The 16,107-nt window shown below is 37.5% G+C and overlaps 1 long non-coding RNA gene and 1 other non-coding gene across 2 annotated transcripts in view; both read left to right on the top strand.

Moving 5' to 3' along the window:
- The first annotated feature begins 2,898 nt into the window (after positions 1-2,898).
- Positions 2,899-16,107, top strand: part of LOC119087768 — a 70,251-nt gene continuing 57,042 nt past the window's right edge. Inside the window, exons 1-2 of the long non-coding RNA XR_005091246.1 lie at positions 2,899-2,963; positions 9,896-10,097. This is a non-coding gene — a long non-coding RNA (uncharacterized LOC119087768). The remainder of the gene's footprint in view (positions 2,964-9,895; positions 10,098-16,107) is intronic.
- LOC114703741 lies at positions 11,201-11,307 on the top strand. Its single transcript, XR_003736177.1, has one exon. It is a non-coding gene; the product is annotated as a U6 spliceosomal RNA (small nuclear RNA).

The raw sequence follows: 16,107 nt of genomic DNA, 5'->3' as shown, positions 1-16,107 counted from the left end.
TCAAATACATAATAATGACACAATGTAAAGTTAACAAAAACAGAACTTAGTTACCTTTCTAGGGGCACACCTATCACTTCATTACAGCATCAACCGTCTAAAAATGTATTATGCTTGTGCAAAAAACCTTGTCTCAGACTCGGTTTCCTTCTCAGCTCATAGTCCTCAGTGCAAACAACCATTGTCACACTGGGCACTCTTCTGTAATTACCTGAGTTAGTGTCTACTCATCCTCCAAAGTAGGAACACCCCAGGAGCAGCACCATCACTTATTCATCTCTATATCCCTTTCTTATCCCCCCAACCCTGCTCTCAGGGATGCTGAGCACACGGTAGGTGACTAACAGATGATCACTGAATCAATTATCCTCATATAAAAGTGAACAATCTCAGGATGCATCCCAATGGAAGGATTTGATGTATTCTTAGGATGTTGATTTTGACTCCTGTAGCCCCCAAACCATTGGTTAAAATTATTACTTTATCCTTATAGATCTTATAACTGGTGAAAAGCATCATTCCATTCCTACATTTGTATATTCTACTTAATCAACAGATTTAACTAAGGATCCAGTGGAGACTCTGACTGAGATGACAGGCCCCACAGCCTTACAAACAAGCGCCATAAGCTGGGGACCAAGTGCTTAAAAAGAGGAACCTGTGAGGAAACTTCACATTCAGATAATAACAACACTCAACCCTAAACTGCTCTGTACTACTTTAATACCAACCCTCTGATAAATTGGCAGAATTGAGTCATTATTAACTGAAAATGCAAACTTTCTACATGTATAATATTGAACATAGATGACAAAAAATAAAAGTTAAGCATATGGTTGGGATTGAACTTGAGTTTTTCTACTTTTTGTTTTGTTTTGTTGTTTTTCGAGACAGGGTTTCTCTGTGTAGCTTTGCGCCTTTCCTGGAACTCACTTGGTAGCCCAGGCTGGCCTCGAACTCACAGAGATCTGCCTGCCTCTGCCTCCCAAGTGCTGGGATTAAAGGCATGCACCAAGAGTTTTTCTACTTTAAAAAAAAATTTTTTAAAAATGTTTATATATTTTGATCGTTACTTTCCTCTTTCCAAATTCCAAGATCCTTCTCCATGCTCTATCAAACTTCAAATCTTTTTCTCTCTTAAAAATAAATAACACAAAAGCAAAACAAACAAAACACACACACAAAGAAAAGAAAAGAAAAGAAAAGAAAAGAAAAGAAAAGAAAAGAAAAGAAAAACCCATGTAGTCGGATTATGTTGACCAGCTCTTCCAGAGCATGTGGCCTGCTTAGGGCCTGGTTGATATACCCAATACCACCACACTAAGAAAACCAGCGCCCCTCTGCCCCCCAGCAATCGCTTGCAAATAGATTCATGGTTACAGGTGGGACTTTGCACCCACTTCCCCTCTTTGCGTTGGGATTTTGTCTGGCTTGGATTTGTGCAGGCCCTGTGCATGCTGTCCCGTGCATCTTTGAGGTCAGATGTGCATCAGTTCTGCTGTGTCTGTGCTGTGTCATGGAGTGGGCCTTAAGGACAACCAAATGGTGGTTCGTTACTACCACAAATAACGTTTGTGTCACTGTTGCATGAGTGGATACAGCTTCCAGGGAGGTTGCCATTGTAGCTTGCACAATTCACAGCTAAGTGAGATTGACGATTACAGTTTTTCCACTTCTAGAGGTGAACACTTACAATACATCTTAAGTACCCTTCAAAGGCAGCTTACATAGTCCACTACCTGTAACTTGGAAAACAAGGGTTCAAATGAAGTCAGACAGAGAGTTAGAAAGCTACTATATAAACATAGGCATTTGTTTTAATTTTCTGACTTTTGTAAGGGATATCTTTGTGATAATATAACAGGTTCAGCACTATTTTCTCTGAATTTTTTTTTTCATTTGAAAAGGTGGATGCACATTTTGTGTGATGAAATAAATTAGAACAGATTAGGATATGACACACAGTCCTTGTCTCTAAGACCTAAATGAATTCAGAGAAGCACATTAAAAGCTAGATGCTGGACATAGAACAATCAAGTACAGCATGCACCCTGAACTCATCTGTTTCTCATACATATAACCACATGTATCAAGTTTCATATATTTATAGCAATCTTCATGGTTTTTGTTACAATTTGTTGTATGATTACTTCCTCTGGACATAAATTCTACTCAGTACAAGTTTCTTCTTTTTTTTTATTAAAATAAGGTTTTATTTTTAATTTAATTTTCAGTAATAAATTACACTGTTAACAGTGTGCTTTTACAGAATCTAAATCATGACGACTGTACTGTGTTCATTAACATCACTAAAAAAAAAGACCCAGACATCACAACTAAAGCAGAATTCTATTCCTTGTAATACTTTTATTAACTGAAGTTATGTGGATCAATAGCTATAAATTGTCTTAGGATAAAATTCAAATATCTGTGCTCTTAAAAATAATCAACAAACCTGTGACTATAAAATGTGATTGTTAATATTCTAATAACAGAAAAAAAAATCACAAAACTTCATGGAGAGCAGTATTGTTAAAGGATGAGAAGAACAGCTTCTCTTTTTAATTGGGGTACTCTGTTCATTCTGAAGGTGACCCTAGTGAATACTCAACCATGGAGGACACGGAGCTCAAACTGTCCATCTTCTGCAACAAGGCAAGACTTCCAGGGATGGCACTGGGACACCAACACAGCCACAAAACCCACGACCCACGATCTGTTCTGCCTGCACGAGGTTCTGAGGCAATGGTAACACACCAAACAAGACTTTGGTTGATGGGTGATGTCGTTCTGTACACTGTGAATATCTGTTGCTCTGATTGGTTGATAAATAAAGCTGTTTGGCCAATGGTGAGGCAGAATAAGGTTAGGTGGGACATTCCAACTAGAGAGAGAGGAAAGAAAAAAGAGAGCGGAGGAGACGCTGCCAGCCAACGGTAGCAGAAGCAAGATGTAAAGTACCGGTAAGCCACAAGCCATGTGGTAAAGTATAGATTTATAGAAATGGGTTAATTTAAGATGTAAGAGCTGGCTAGTGAGAAGCCTGAGCCATTAGGCCATATTATCTGTAAATAATATAAGCCTCTGTTATTTGGGATCTGCTTATTTGGGATCAAGGGTCATGGGAATTGGGCGGGACCAGAAAAATTTCAGCTACATTGGGTCCCTAGGACTGGACTAGCCCCAGTTAAATTAGAAGTCTTCTGCCTAATTGTCAGCCAGAGCATGGAGCCCAGGGGAAGGGGTCCTGTATAAGTATGTTAAAGAAAATTATTTATGTTTTTGTCTCCAGTTTAGAACAACTTGTAAAAACAGGAAAACTGGAAGTTGTTTGAGTATTTTAAGGTAGTTCAGAAATTCAAACAGGATCTGATGCAATTTTTACATGAAGTTATACTCTCAATATACCTAAAGAGATGGTAACTGGACTTCTGTTTAAAAATATATGTTCTCATTTTCACACTTGGACATATTGGATCCTTTCTACCCTCATAAAGTAAATAATAAATTCTTGTGTTTTTGAAATATAGGGGGAAAAACAGACTCAAAAAAATATACAGCCTGCCCCAATTCTTAGATCAAAGAACTTGAGGTTAGACCTTGAAATTGCAGAAGTCTACTTCTAAATTCTGGCCACCATTTACATCCCCTCTCTCTTCATCAGCAGTAGAGCCTCTTGGGCAATGGTGGATGGAATCAATGCACCTTGTTAGACCAAAGTTCATGTTCTATAGAGTCATTTTTTTAAAAATTATTTTTACTCTAGTTTGGTTACTAAACAACTACCTGGAGACAGGTAATCATTTGAAACATAAATCATTTGTTAAAAGTATGAAGTGACTGAAGAGTAATTAGTTCTACTGTATAATTGCCTTGCTATGCTTCATGTAATGATCATTACGACTTTACATTTGTAATTGTCTAATATCTACTCACCTATTGCTATGGGACAAAGAGACCTGTTTCTGTGATATGTGTGCCCTGTAATCCTGTCTTTATATTGCTCTGTGAAAGCTGATTAGGAGCAAAACCCATTAAGGGCTATACTAAAAGAAACGAAGGAAAATAATGAATTAAAAAAAAAAAAAAAACCTGACACAGGGAGTGAAATGGAAAATAAACCCTCTCATACCTGTTATTCTCTTTGTAATGCATGTGCTTCCTTTGCATGAAAGTGTTAGAGGTCAGTTAAAAATTTGAAGCAAAAGCCCCATGGCTACAGATGAGTGATTGAGTGTTTGCCTAGCTATGTGCTGGGGGAGGAGGAGGCTGGGTTTGAACACATTCAACAAAAATTAGCAAAAATAAATAAAACCGTGCCACAAAACTCCTATTGGAAACAACAGAACAGAACTCTTTTTTTGGTGCAACAACCTAGCCTTCAGATAAAAGGATTGCGTCTACTGACACTTTTGTATTTGTTTAATGCTTTATAGTTGAAAAGCAAAATTTCCATATATATTCTATTTGATCTTTCTCTATTCTAGTGTGCACATCCTATTATGTCTATATCTTCAGGGTTACCCTATTTTTTCTGGTCATTGTCTCTTATAGAAGGTAATTTCAGGAGTTATTCATGAGCCATTACACTGAGATCTTCATCAGTATTTGGTGTGGTGAATATATAGAGATTTTTAGCTAGCAAGAAGTTTGTAGCTAAGCAATAAGATGAATGTCCTGATCACTGTGCAATAAATTTCATGAAAAAACATGTCATAAATCATCTAGAAATTTCATGTTCTCCTAGATCATAGACTTAAGAATGTCAGAAACATAGCAATGGGTTGTCATCCTTGGTATTCAAAGGTGACTCTTGTTACCAATACACTCATGTCTATTTAAGCCTGCACTTGCCAAATGTTTGAAAATCTGAGCACATTCTGTACAAACCGAGTGCCCTAGCTGCTAATTGCTGTTGTTAAAGAGCTGTGTTTCAGGTTACGGATTTGATTTAAACGTTTGACCTCTGCATGCCGGGGTACCCAGTCTGCTACCCCCTTTGCTATCTTAAAGCTCAATTATTCTGCTTAAAGCCAAGTAACTCCGTGATGTTGCTTTGGCTCTCCCCAGGAATTTGTACTTCTTACATGTCTGTCTAATTTTATAATTTTCCTCTGCCTATATCTAACCTAGGTCCATATGGTTATTATCCCCAGTCAAGGAAGAGATAGAGTTTGCTATTCGTTTCCTTCTATCACAACACATGGGACTCCCCTTACTATTGCTCCAATCAAATTCAGCTTTGAAGAAAGTTCTATAAATATTATTTCAATTCTTTTATAAACACAAATCACCCTAACCCTAGAGTTTTAGTATTTAGCATAGTATTTCTAGTCCTGAACTAAAATTTTCTTAAACATATAGTAGATATTATACAAGAAAGGGAAATTCATATGGAGGCTGTCATTTAAAAAAAGCAAAGGTTGAGCAATGGGTTCTGAAGTATGTATTTGTCTGACACTTTATCTAGATCAGAGTCTTACTTTGAAATTCTAAGAATAAATTTCTCTACTCTCATCTTCTGACACACATTCTAGAAAGATTAGGAGTGGGAACTTTGACATTGTAATTTAAAGCCACAAAGCAATATTTGTGTAATTAAAAATGGTTCCAAACTCAATGCCAAAAAAAAAAACCAAACAATTTAGCTGCTTTGTTTCATTTAATAATCAAGAGCAATCTGAAGAAGAAGCTAGTGTCTTGGAAAAGTAAATACTGGGAATGGAGACATCTTTGGGGAGAACAATATAACTTTTGAAATGTCTCATTTATAATGACTAAAGAAAAAGGTGCAAAATTCTTTTCCTCTTCCTATCATTTTGTCTGTGTTTTGAAATGAAATATTTCTACTTTTATTGTATTGAGAACAACTACTAGATATGTTATTAAAATGCAAGTCTGAAGATTAAAATGGGTTCAAAGAACCACTTTGATTTTATCATTTTATATCTCAGAAGTGACAACTTACAGAACACCTTTGCTAAACTTAATAACAGGCTGCAGAAATGCCAGGCATGTATACATCTGTCTTGTGGAACAGTGTGAAATTCAGAGACAGCTGCACCAGCATGCACACCATCCTATGTGCTCTTCATACAATGTAATAGTGCCTGGTGGAGAGGTGAGGTCTGTCTCCCTTCTCTCTTTCTCTAGTATTTTCTCTTTGTCTTGAGTCCATGTGGAGAATTCACAGAGTCCACACCACATGAGGGAACTGACTCTGCCATCTAATAGCTGCAGGTATGAGGTGGAATTCAGGTGCTTCCAGCCTTTACTGCTTGCAACTGCTGCTCCACACATAATGAATAGAAAAGTTAAAATGTTTTTGTATGCTTTCTATATTGCTTACCTATGTGACCAAGAAGTGTAATAAAAGCTTATTTTTCCAAAATAGGTTTTTCATAATTCTTATACAGTCATGGTAATCAAGGCATCATTAAATTAGAAACATGGGACCCGATGTGTCTGTTTTCTACTCTTCATCTCTGTCATTACTGCATTTTTTGATTGTTTAAAGAAATGATGAGGACCAGTGAAATAGCTCAGAAAGTAAAACGCGCTTGTTGTCATCTGATGCCCCATGTTCAGTCTCCAGGTGACACAAGGTAGAACGAGAGAACTCTGGCAAATTGTCCTCTAATCACTAAGGTGTGCACTTCTTATGCACAAACAAATAACTGTAATTTAATGACTGAATAAAAACAATGAAGTAGTTTGCCTTATTTGCCTCAGCCTTTCCATACCTAGGTAGGTTCAAATTCACAACCAGAAGTATCTCATGGCATACCGTATTTCAACACTACCTCAGTTATTTAGATGCCCCATGTGAAAAACTCAACTTATGACCATATTTATGGTAGCTTCCAAATATATAGACACTAAAGTTGTTTCAATATACATTTATAAAGTGTCTGTAGACTAAAATGGAGAAGATACAAAGAGATGATTGGTGCCTGGTAATTTGTGAACCAGTATTGTAAGTTTCTTAGAAATGTATGACCACCTTATCATACTTTATCATATAACACATTTACCATGAAGTTCAAGGCATAGCTACCAAATGGTGGTAGACAGGATTCAAGCACATGTCTTCATCATGACAAATTTGTGTCATTTACATCTTGCCTTATTCTATTAGGATGACTATGATAAGGATTTCAATAGTAATTAAGTGTCAGTCTAATGACTGGCTGACATAATAACATAACCTCTGAAAACTGCCTGACACAAAGTAAGCATGTATTACATGTTATTACCATCCCATTTTGTTCTGTTTTCACTTAGGACTAGATACTACAAAAATTAGTGTGACAAAATCTTCACCTTCAATAAATTTACTCTATATGATTGAATATTGAGTATAATGTAAAATAAAATTTAATAAATGGTTCAGTAAATTATTCATTTGACATATTTAAAATGTTTCATGGATACAATGCGATTGTTGATCTACACTGCCTGGGCTTTCATAAACAATACAATTTTTAAAAAAATCAAATAGTTCTCAGAATGTGTTGGCTGTTTATGCTCAACTGTAACTGCCAAGGAAAACCAGTTGTGGTCATGTGTTACTCCATTTGGGGGCTTCGGACTCAAAATAGCTATCACAGTCTAACTGAGGTAGCTGAGGTAACATTCTAACTGTGGTAACATCCATAGTTAAAACGTGAGAATCAAAAGCAGTTTTATGATCACCTATCTTTATCCACTTTTAGCACATGAAAAGTGTAGACATTTGAAGAACAGAGGGTTTTTGTAGGGAGCTGTGTTTTCTGTAATTACCTCCCCAAGTGTGAGGCTTCAGAACATATGTGTGTTTCTCCTTTCATTCTTAGGAAACTGACATTTTTCTCAGGCAGCCCTCAGAAGGGATGATGTTGTGATTTGGGTTAGACATAGGGAAACATGATAGAGAGTTTGATGGTCTGAGGAATCATGATTTACAACACTGGGCTGACTATGTGCTCTGGAAATGGAATAGAGAGGATGTGTCTGGTTTCTTCAGGGAATAGTGGTGAGGGTTCTTGTGGACTAAAAAGGCTCTCTTAAAGAGAATATGGGTGTCTCTTATAAGACAAGAGTCCTTGATGAAAAGAGCTGGAATTGTCTGTTAGAAGGAGCAGCTTTGGGGACTTTAAAAAAATAATTTGTGGGGATCTCTGTGATCCTCATGTCCTCCAACAGGATAACATCCTAGAAAGGTAAGAAGGCAGTTGAGTTCAGCACAACACAGTAGCTCGTGTTGGTTCAAATTTCCGGAATTGGATCCTGAGGGGTTTGTTTTAGGCAAGTCTAAGCACAGCACACTTTGGTGAAAACTTTTCTGATGATAATTAACTCAATTCCATGTGTTTTGTTGTCAAAGCATATGTAAAGCTCCTTGAGGAACAAAGTAAGCTAAATACAGGTCGGGCTTGATTACACCAAAAAGGCTTTGTGAGGTCCATAAAGATGGGATCTATAGATAAATGTGAAAAGCAAATTTACGGTAAGGGTCTGGGGGAGGACCTGGTGCTGGAGAAGTCTGCAGCCACATAGATAGTGCAAAGGTAACCAAACCAGTGAACACATCTGCCCCTTCTAGGCAGATAACAGATATTTCATTCCTTCCCTTGATGGAACAACCATGTGTGCTTAAGACACCAAGTTCTTCAAGTTCAGTGGTTCTCAACCTGTGAGATGCGGAACCCCAAAGATCATCAGAAAACACAGATATGTTAATCAACATTCACACGATGATTAACAACAGTAGCAAAATTACAGTTAAGAAGTAGCAATGAAAATAATTTTTAGGTTGGAGATCACCACAACATGAGGAACTGTATTACAGGGTCGCAGCATTAGGAAGGTTGAGAAACTCTACACCTAGTGCTTATCTGTGAGAACAAAGAACTCTTTGTTTCCTACAAAGACCAAAAAAAAAAAAAAAAAAAAAAAAATCAATAATTCATCTTGAAAGGTTTATTCAAATAATTGTTTTTGCCACTCTTAGTTTGATCTGCCTCCAGTTAATTTGTCAAACATGGAAGCCTCAGAAACTTTTTAAAAGGTACTGAAATGTTTAGGTTGGGGAAAAGATACCATAACACTTGACTCCTCACTTCCTACTTAGCAAGACAGTTTGGGTAGATCTGAAAGAGACAAAATTAACTTAAAAATAAAAATGTATTGTTAGTCCTTACATTTCATGAGGAAGAAACCAAACTATGATGGTCTCTCAAAATGGCTGGGGCGCTTTTCATATATGCATACATTAGGAAAGATCATGGTTTGCCCAAGGTCCTATCAAGAGGCAGGATCAGTACTAACCTCATACAACAAAATAAAACAAGGAAAAGAAACAGAGTGGTTGTGGGTTGCACCCCAGGCCCCTCGTGTTCGTGGAGATGACTACACAAACATTCATAGCCTTCCTACCACTTGCTCTCTTTCCCCAGGGGATACATGACCAACATTTCTAGTATCTCAAGTTTTTTTCCCCTGTCCTGTAACTTGAAGCTTTAAAAAGCAATAAAGGTGTGGATCAGATAGATCAGATGGAACCTAAAGGTATTTTAGTTTATAAAATATTGAATCAGTTTTCTCTTATTTACTTTCCGGGTGAGATGAGTTAGCAAATGCTTGCAGAATTCTTTCTACCTAGACAGAATGTAATCTTCTGTGCTAAATGTGCCCATGTATTCCTGAATTAATTATTCCCATACTGCTCTTTTAATGCTTATTCTTAAAATAAATGTCATTAACTAAATGATCCCAGTGAAACATATTTGTTACCAGAATAATGACTTGGTAAAACATTTATGTTAGGGCTATCTGTGCTTCTGCTGACTCTGGCGTTACAGGCTGTAAGTTGTTTGTCCTAGGTAAAGACTTCTGTATTGTTTGTTTGCCTTAGGAGAAAATATGGTAGAACTATGGAATGCTGATTTCTGTGAGAGCTACTTTGAAAGCAGTCATTTGAAAGCAGACCAAGTTCTCTGCCTATGCTGAGCAACAGACAGTATGGCCGAGCGGAGTGTGTGAGAAACCTTGTCTATCTGAACCAGTCACTGAATTGTGTACAGAGCTGCCTGTGGCATCCAGACATGAAGTATCAGGTGAGCCATGCTTACAGTATGATATTTCTATAATGCATTTTCTGCCAATACAGGTTTTTGATTAATCACTTGTTAATGTATGAACATTACATTTTTATGGAGGTGATTTAAGGCTTTAAATTTGGGATAAAAGGGAAGTATTTCATTTTTCTATGACATATATACTACTTCAATTTTAATTCTGAAAAACAGTATTTTACTTTTCTTTGCATTTTCTGGTTGTGTAGCAAGAGTTTAACTGCCTGGGCACAGTCAGGACAAATCTCTCTCACCCGCCAGTCCCACAGCCACTTAGACCCAACCAAGTAAACACACAGAGATTTATATTGCTTACAAACTGTATGGCCATGACAGACTTCTTGCTAACTGTTCCTATATCTTAAATTAACCCATTTCTATTAATCTATTAGTTGCCACATGCCTTATGGCTTACCAGTACCTTACATCTCACTTGTCATGGCAGCGACTGGCAGTGTCTCTCTGACTCAGGCTTCTACCTCCCAGAATCCTCTTCTCTGCTTATCCTGCCTATACTTCCTGCCTAGCTACTGGCCAATCAGCATTTTATTTATACAGAGTGATATCCACAGCACTTCCACTTTTCTTTTTTTTTCAAAAAGGAAGGTTTTAACTTTCACATAGTAAAATTATAGCCACAACATGCGGGTTTAAGCTACTATGGCAGGTTCCTGGCGTGTGATTTTGACCGGAATGAGGCATCCACAAGTGGCACATTACGCTGCTGCGTGGTGTATTTAGTCTTTGCTAGTACATCAACAAAGAGGTTTCTGGTCTACAAGCTGCTTTGATAGAACTGTTTCTGATCATGATGGTACACATGGCTCCAGACCCAGAGCTGGTGGTAAACTGTACCACAGCCATATTGGGAAGCTGAGGTGGGTGGAGCCACCAGCCACAGTGCAGTTTCAGTCTTAGAAATGCTGCAGTTTAAAGCAATAGGTTCACGATAAGACAGATTCAGATGGAACAAGACTTCAAATGCTTTACAATGTGTGTAAAAATGTATGTAAGCTTGGAAGAGAGAGAAAAAGGAATATATACAGTTATATAAAGAAATAGATAGTTTTTAAAAATAAAGTCTTGTGCTTGCTTCGGCAGCACATATACTAAAATTGGAATGATACAGAGAAGATTAGCATGGCCCCTGCACAAGGATGACACGCAAATTCTTGAAGCATTCCATATTTTTTTTTAAAAAAAATAAAGTCTTTAAAGAGAAAGTAAAAGTAATATAAAAAATAAGCCACGTAAAGATGGCTATCACACAGAGAATCTGGATTATGTTGTCTTTGATATTCGTAATTGAAGAAAAACATTTGATTATAAAAGCTGTTGAGTTAAGCCAATATGTATACTTTAAAGGTACCTTGACTTCAAAATTTGGATGTAAGGATATGTTGCTTTGGAAAGGAGGCTCTGCTTTTGTTTCCACAGAAAGCAAGAGGCTATGAATTTGTTCCATATTAAGATACATCAGGTTTGACCAGCAAAGACCCCCTGAAAGGTCTCCAATGACACCATGGCCCAGATGATCCACCATCAAAAATGGTTTCAAGGCAATTGGCTCAGACAATACAGCCTCATGGACTACCCCATAATCCCAGAATTTTCTTTGTGTCCCCATAAGATACAGCCCCCCCCCCAGCAGGAAGTAGTAAGAGAATCTAGGCACAAATACACCAAATATACAAAGCTGGCTTTGGAGATGGAATTGGCTCACTCCTTCTCTGAACCCAAACATATTGCTAAAAAAAAAAAAAAAAAAAAAAAAAAGGTTGAGAGATTCTTTTGTCCCATATCAGAAGAGCCCTCTGGTATGGGACAGAGAAAAACCAATATTTTTATTTAAATCAGGTTGATTATGAATGTGATCTGTTTCTAAAGAAGAAAAGGGAATATGATATAGATATGATAGGATGAAAGGGTAGACTAATGAACCTACTTTTAAAGAGTAACAACTCATTTAGAAATGTTTTGCATTGCTATGGATTTTAGTTTATTGATACAAGTTTAAACTTAATTTTGTTATACTGTATATATATATATATATATATATTTCTATTCTCATTTGAGATATTATGTTTATGTAACTCATTTAAATTGCAATGGATAATTAAGAAGTACAGATTAATAATTAGTCTTCTATGATTGTCAAACTTATAGTCATGTTGTTTGCTAAGTATACATAGATATAATTCAATTAGGTTGGTAATCTTCAAACACTTCAAAGACCTACAGAATATGGCATTTAAAATGTTTTAAAAATTTAGACTTTCTGGACAATGAGACATGACTGCTCCTGGCAGCACAGATTTACTTCAGAGAGGAGGATGGCTATCAAAGATACTTCATATGGAGTTTATCTTCACCTTGGCAAAAATAGCTATTTGTGTAAGAAACTGTTCTTGCCTGGACTGCTTGATCAACTGGACATACAGGACCCATGGAAAGGTGACCACTGAGCTTTGCTTGGAAAAATGGTCCTTCAGGTTCCTACTTCACAGAGGAAAATGCCAGACATTCTACAGGACACAGAAAGAAATGACTGAGAAACTCCAGGCCTGTGGCTGAAGACAGATGCCCCAACTTTACAAAGGAATATTAGGTGACTGTCCAGGCTGTCAGCTGACTCTGTCTACCCTGCAAGACTCCCGAAAGTTTTTTGCATCCTTTTCCCATTGCTGTGGGATGGTCTGTATGTCAAATTACTCTGATTGGTCAATAAATAAAACACTGATTGGCCAGTGGCTAGGCAGGAAGTATAGGCGGAACTAACAGAGAGGAGAAAAGAAGGAACAGGAAGGCAGAAGGAGTCACTGCCAGCTGCCACCATGACAAGCAACATGTGAAGATGCCGGTAAGCCACGAGACACGTGGCAAGGTATAGATTTATGGAAATGGATTAATTTAAGCTATAAGAACAGTTATCAAGAAGCCTGGTACAGCCATACAGTTTGTAAGCAATATAAGTCTCTGTGTTTACTTGGTTAGGTCTGAGCGGCTGTGGCACTGGCAGGTGACAAAGATTTGTCCTGACTGTGGGCAAGGCAGGAAAACTCTAGCTACATCCCATTTCTCAGGTAATAATATATCCTTCTGGGGTCTTTGATGTAGTTGAAGACTAGAGTTATAATTTTCTTTAGTTATGATAAAAGATAAGTTAGATATGAAACCTTAGACTCACAAATATAAGATAGATAGGATATCTTCTTTAATCTTGCCAAATACAAATAGACTAGATATTATAAATAGACTAGATATTGTAACTGTAATTCATGCTTGATAATTGTTTTGTTATATGTAATTTTACTATGTGAAAGTTAAAACCTTCCTTTTTGAAAAAAGAAAAGAAAAGGGGAAGTGCTATGGATGTCGCTCTGTATAAATAAAATGCTGATTGGCCAGTAGCCAGGCAGGAAGTATAGACAGGACAAGCAGAGAGGAGAATTCTGGGAAGTGGAAGGCTGAGGCAGGGAGATACTGCCAGCCGCCACCATGAAAAGTGAAATGTAAGGTACTAGTAAGCCATGAGCCATGTGGCAACTTATAGACTCATAGATATGGATTATTTTAAGATAGAAGAACTAGATAACAAGAAGCCTGTCACGGCCATTCAGTTTGTAAGCAATATAAGTCTCTGTGTTTACTTGATTGGGTCTAAGTGGCTGTGGGACTGGTGGGTGAGAGAGATTTGTCCTGACCGTGGACCAGGCAGGACTGGAAAACTCTAGCTACATGGTTGTGATAAGCATATTTAACACAAGATCTAACCTCTTAATGAAATTGCACATGTCCACTATGGTGCTGTTGGTTTAAGCATGATATTGTGCATCAGGCCACCAGAATCTGTTTAACTTGCATAACTGTAACTTTGTATACATAAAGCCTTTGAACAGTGACTCCCAACTTCTGTCATGACCCCAGCGTCTGCCATTCTCTCCACATCTTCTAGTTATTATTGAAAACAGGATATTACTCCTATTATCATGCTCAGTTCGATTCTCTCCTCAATTCTTTGCTATTTGCTTTATAGATTCAAGTACTCTGATGTTGGGTCTGCATGTATTTATAATTGTGTTGCTTCCTCAGGAATTGATTCCTTTGTCATTATTTAATGTCTGCCTTTGTTTGTAGCATGAATCTTAAAAGTTCTTATTAATAAAATCAAACCTGAGGCGAGTTATTGGGGTCCATGCTGGTAGATCAGAGAGACAGAACAAGCCACAGCTATCTCACCTTGCCGGTCCTCAGCTGGTCTTGTCTCCTCAGACTGGAGGCCTCTGAGTCCTCATTCCAATGGCTCTCAGCTGAACTACTGCTCAAAAGCCTGAATGCTTAACCAGCCAAAATCTTAACCAGCCAAATGCCTCTAGTTTCTGGTCCTCACGCCTTATATACATTTATGCTTTCTACCATCACTCCCTAGGATTAAAGCCTTGCTTCCTGGGATTAAAGGCGTGAGTCACCATGCCTGGCTGTTTCCAATGTGGCCTTGAACTCACAGAGATCCAGAGGGATTTCTATCTCTGGAATGCTAGGATTAAAGGTGTGAGTGCCACCATTTCCTAGCCTTTGTATCTAGTGACTGACTGTTCTCTGACCCCAGATAAAGTTATTAGAGTACACAATATTTTGGGGAACACAATACCACCACATTTGTTGCTGGTTTTTAACTTAAAGCTATGTTATTTGATAGAAATAGTTTTAATTGCATTCTCCTTTGGTTACCATTTCCACAGAATATCTCTTTCCATATCTATTTTCAGCCAGTGTGTGTCTAAAATAGGTTCTTATTTAAAAACAACAACAACCCCCCCCACATACTTGGGCTATGGTAGTGGCTCTCAACCTGTGGGATGTGACCCCTTTGTGGGTAGAATGACCCTTTCACAGGGATCACCTAAGATCATCAGAAAACACATATTTACATTACAATTCATAACAGTAGCAAAATTACAGTTATGAAGAAGCAACAAAAATAATTATATGGTTGGGGGTCAACATAACATGAAGCACTGTATTACAGGGTCGCAGCATTAGGAAGGTTGAGAACTGCTGAGCTATGGTGTTTGTTTGTTTGTTTTTGAGACAGGCTCGTGGTGCACAACCTGGACGTGAACTCACTCTATAAGCTGGGCTGCACTCAAACCTGCACTCCTCCTGCCTCAGTGTCCTGGGTGCTGAATTAAAAGTGTCCACCACCATGCCCAGTGGGCCTAGCTTTTTGTATTTTTTGGTGGTGGAGTCATATCTATTTTACATTTTTAATTAATAGGACAGGACTTTCACATGACATTTTAATATTAACTTTATCTTTGTCTTATGGTTTTGTTTGCTTTTTTGCACTTTTTTAGGGCTTTGCCTTGCACTGACATACTTTGGTTCCTGTATGACCCTTTGATTATCTTCTACAGGTACCTTCTTTACGGATTTCACAGGACTTACCTAAATAGCTTAATAGCCTATTGTATATCAATAACAACTTAATCGTGTACAAAACCACACGCTTTTACTTCTTCCTACGTTTGGTTGTTAATACCACATATGGTATTTCCATATTGTATATTGACTAAGAACATTATATGTATAGTTACTTTTAATATTTTTACCTTTATTTTTATGTTAGAAGCAAGTGATTTACTGATGAAATTCATGGCATCACCCTTATGTATTGATCTACATTTCATTATGATTTCACTGTACCACTTAGTGTCCTAATTTTATTTCAGCTCAAAATTCCCCTTATAGTACTTTTATATGGTAGTCAAGCAGAAATCAACACTGCCAGTGTTTGTCTAGAAAGTCTTTATCACATCTTAATTTTGAAGAATTATTCTTGTTGGCATTTCTTTTTCATTTAGCATTTTGAATTCCATGATCTTCTGCCCTGATGGTTAGGGATCCATTATCCATCCATAGGGATCCATAGTCTCAGGAGGATTTCCTTGTATGTGATCATTGTTTTTCTTTTGATGCCTGGATTAAGATG

This window comes from Peromyscus leucopus, chromosome 4 (assembly GCF_004664715.2).
Source record: "Peromyscus leucopus breed LL Stock chromosome 4, UCI_PerLeu_2.1, whole genome shotgun sequence".
Taxonomy (NCBI): domain Eukaryota; kingdom Metazoa; phylum Chordata; class Mammalia; order Rodentia; family Cricetidae; genus Peromyscus; species Peromyscus leucopus.
This window is presented reverse-complemented; position numbering and strand designations above follow the sequence as displayed.